The sequence below is a fragment of the Anser anser genome, assembly GCF_964211835.1.
Source record: "Anser anser genome assembly, chromosome: 3".
Classification (NCBI taxonomy): domain Eukaryota; kingdom Metazoa; phylum Chordata; class Aves; order Anseriformes; family Anatidae; genus Anser; species Anser anser.
This window is the reverse complement of record NC_139722.1, coordinates 24,644,727-24,648,505: the sequence shown is the minus strand read 5'-3', so window position 1 is coordinate 24,648,505 and position 3,779 is coordinate 24,644,727. Positions and strand designations below refer to the sequence as shown.

The following is a 3,779-nucleotide window of genomic DNA, read 5'->3' as shown; positions in this document are numbered from 1 at the left end:
CTTTTTCTTTTTCTTTCTTTTCCTTTTCCTTTTCCTTTTCCTTTTCCTTTTCCTTTTCCTTTTCCTTTTCCTTTTCCTTTTCCTTTTCCTTTTCCTTTTCCTTTCCCTTTCCTTTCCCTTTCCCTTTCCCTTTCCCTTTCCCTTTCCCTTTCCCTTTCCCTTTCCCTTTTCCTTTTCCTTTTCCTTTTCCTTTTCCTTTTCCTTCTTTTTCTTTTTTTCTTTTTCTTTTTCTTTTTCTTTTTCTTTTTCTTTTTCTTTTTCTTTTTCTTTTTCTTTTTCTTTTTCTTTTTCTTTTTCTTTTTCTTTTTCTTTTTCTTTTTCTTTTTCTTTTTCTTTTTCTTTTTCTTTTTCTTTTTCTTTTTCTTTTTCTTTTCTTTTTCTTTTTCTCTCCTGTCCTCTCCTAGCCTCTCCTCACCTCTCCTCTGTTCCCCTTCAGAAACAGATTGCTGCAGTTATTAAGTGATTTCATAGGAATCATACACCATAGTTTTGAAAGAATAAAAAATATTCACCTCCATCCCAAAGGAAGCACACAGAACAGATGCTATATGGAGCTCTCCAGTAGCTGATTAAGTGTAACTGTTGCACGACAACAACAACAAAAAAGTAGAGCACCTCCAGAAAGGGGGGCTCTGCCTAATCATATAAGAAGTTAAAAAATATGGTAGTTGATGTGGTGTGGGAAGAAATATTATTTAAAAAATGGTAGAAAATAATATATATAAATTTAATTTGTGATGTTGTTTTAGAGAAAGGAATGAGCAATTTGAAATATTGCATGTGGGAGGTCATGCAGGTGCTGAGTATTTGAGATTCAAGTGCTTTCACAAAGACTCCAGTAAAGAAATCATTATATTGTCCCTTACTAAATCCACTTTAGTTATTGGTGTCTAGACATTATATTACTGGTGATATACAGAAGCCCAGCTAAGTGACACTTGAATGCCAGGCTAACAACTGTAGTTTACCACTAACTGCCATTTGCAGTGGTTTGCTCTGGAAGAACCAAAACAACTCTTCCCCCAGTTTAGTTCCTTTCGTTGTTTCCATGATCTCTGTGGAAAATAGATACAATTTTATTAACACAAATCCTTGTGTTTTTCAAGAAAATTTGCAGTGCCACATTGTTCCTTTTCTATGTGGTCTAGAAGGTTCGAAGAGACACTCTGCCCAGAGCCTTCCCACTCCTTAAACAGATGGCCGAAAACTTGCCACTGTTGCTGACAGCTTTACAAGAAAGAGACCTTCTCATCATCTATTTGCAAGCCAGAACTTCTGTGGTCTGCTTACATGGTCAACAGTTGAGCTCAGACATCAGACTGTAAGATCATTTTTACACTGTTCAAACTCAACTGGCTTTGTGAGAGACCTGATAAATGTCAGGCTTTTTCTGTGAGCACTGTTGGACTGCTGAAAGCAAAGGGTGGTGGAACAGCTAGAGGTAAGGCTAGGGAGATGTACAGAGCAGGTTGGCTGGGAACACTTCTGCATGGTGGGAAAATGCCCATCACATGTGAGCCTGGAAGCACCTTCCCTCCTGTGAGCTTGCAGAGTACCATTTCTGTACTTAGCATAGTGATTCCTAGCTACAAATAGCCAAAACTCAAAGAAATAACGTTATGAAACGTGGACTTTTCAGTGTTGTTTTCATTCCATAGAGCTTGACACAGAACATTGTTTTCATTTAAACCCCCAAATTTCATAAAATTCCATGTTCATGCTTTATTATTTTACACAACCAACACCCCCACACAACCTGTCATAGTACTGAAAGCAGTTAAGTGCACTGTAACTCTTTTTGTTACTCAATTTTCCCCTAAAAAATGCAAAATAAGTATCTACTGTGGACTTACCACACATTTGCTGTCTGTCTCCTCTCCCAAATCACTTTTTTTTTCTTTTTTAATGAAAAGCTGAGCATCTTTTCTGAGATGTATGTAGGACACTGAAGCAATATTTATATGGGTAAACTAAACAGTGGCAATTGCCTATCAAACTTTACCCATATCACAGCAATCAAACTCTCCCATCCTCCAGGGTGGTGTGATCCAGCCTGCTCCCTGGGAATGGTTGCTGCCAGCGTGCTAGTTGGTACATGCTATGAGCACCTCAGGGAGTATGCAAACAATATAAAGTGTAAGAAAATCAGCTTCAGGGCCCTTGCCTAAGCCCTGAGAGTATTTATTTTGCAGGTATACAGCCTCCTTGTTTAGAAAGGAATAACCCTGTAAGGGCATGCCATAACTGTGTATGGATTATGCAGATGGGTTCAGCCTATAATTTACTACTTTTCCCTTTATGATTGAAATGTCTAGAATTAACACTATAAGCACAAATAAATGGGCCATGGTTGAAGGTCCTTTGCTTCTTTAAGGTGTTCCAAAGAGAAAACATGTACAGATTTCACTGTATGTTTTTACATACAGGTTTCCTACAGTGCAGAAAAATATCAAGATCCAATTCTCATTTGAATGAAGTCATATTCCAGTTCCTCTTCTTGTGGATTCCTAACTCTCACATTGTATGATTTCAATGACTGCAGATACAAATAACGAACACATATATTGGTAAACACCTGCTATGGTGGAAGAGTTGCTTCAGAGTAACTAGGCCTCTGTAAAATGTGTTGTCTTCTTTCATTATGAGGGACTTCTTTTGTATAGAATTTTAAGATATCAAATTTATTTGAAGACATAGAGATTCATCTTTTCTCACGCTGCTCATCATAGAACTGGAAATATATTTGGAGGTCTGTTAGTGTGAAACAAGAATATGATCCATGCGTCTCCTTCTAGAATTGATGAAAGGGCTGAGGGAATTGGAGTAACCTAGTAAATTGTAACCTTATCCTTTCACAACTTCAAATTCATTCTTGCTGAGGCAGGTCATTGTCACAGTGAGTAGTTTGGGCTGTGGGCAGTGGAGCAGCCTGCAGTCAAAGTAAAGACAGTCTGTGCACTAAGACCATTTTTATTGGAAATCTGCATAGCTATGTAAAATTAAGCAGAGTTTCATTAAGAAGCCCTGATCAACCTGTTCATCAGATGTCTCAGCAGTCTTAGGAACCTCGATGTGGTTTAATGTCTCTGTTCCAATTATTCACAGATTATCTGTTCCTATCCCCTACAAAATGTCACCAGTTTTGTGTTTCATCCTGTCAATTCCACCTCTTACTCCAGTGGTTACTTTTCCTTCCACTGTTGCTATCTTCCCTCCTTACCTCTTCCAATCTGATTTAGGGGGTCTTATATCACACAGTGGCAGCTACATTTCTCCTTATTTGTTTTGGGTTCAATTACAGTATAATTACAGTAACTGATGCTTAAAAAGAATACTTGGCTTACAAGGCAATATAAGACAAAATAGAGGAGAGAGAGAGAGAAAAAAAAAAAGTAAATACAATCCTGTAAGAACAGAAATGGAACCCAGAATGAAAATCCATGCATAAAGAAAGGAATGAAATTAAAAGTTTGGAAAGAGAAAGAGAAAAATCTTATGAAGAAAAGTGATATGTTGACTTGTGAAAATCTAGTCTGAAAGAATACACTTCTACCTTTATTACAGTGTACAGTTTTCTCCACAGAACAAATGCATTTTTTGTTAAAATTTAGAGAAAGAGAGAGGATGAAATTGGCTCAAATTATAATGAAAATGTGTAAATCTAAAAGAATCAAAGGGGGAAAGAAAGGGATATTATTTTTAAAATGCAACAAAGACTATGGATAAATATAGAAAGCAGATAAATGTGCCTGATGTTTGCAGGTTGAAGGTGTCACCAG

At 37.0% G+C, this 3,779-nt stretch overlaps 1 protein-coding gene across 1 annotated transcript in view; it reads right to left on the bottom strand.

The window, feature by feature from the left end:
- Positions 1-207: 207 nt before the first annotated feature.
- Positions 208-3,779, bottom strand: part of LOC310897481 (uncharacterized protein) — a gene marked incomplete at its 5' end in the record, with an annotated part of 51,835 nt that continues 48,263 nt past the window's right edge. The window contains one exon of the mRNA XM_083831131.1: positions 208-3,779. This exon is cut by the window's right edge and continues 987 nt beyond it.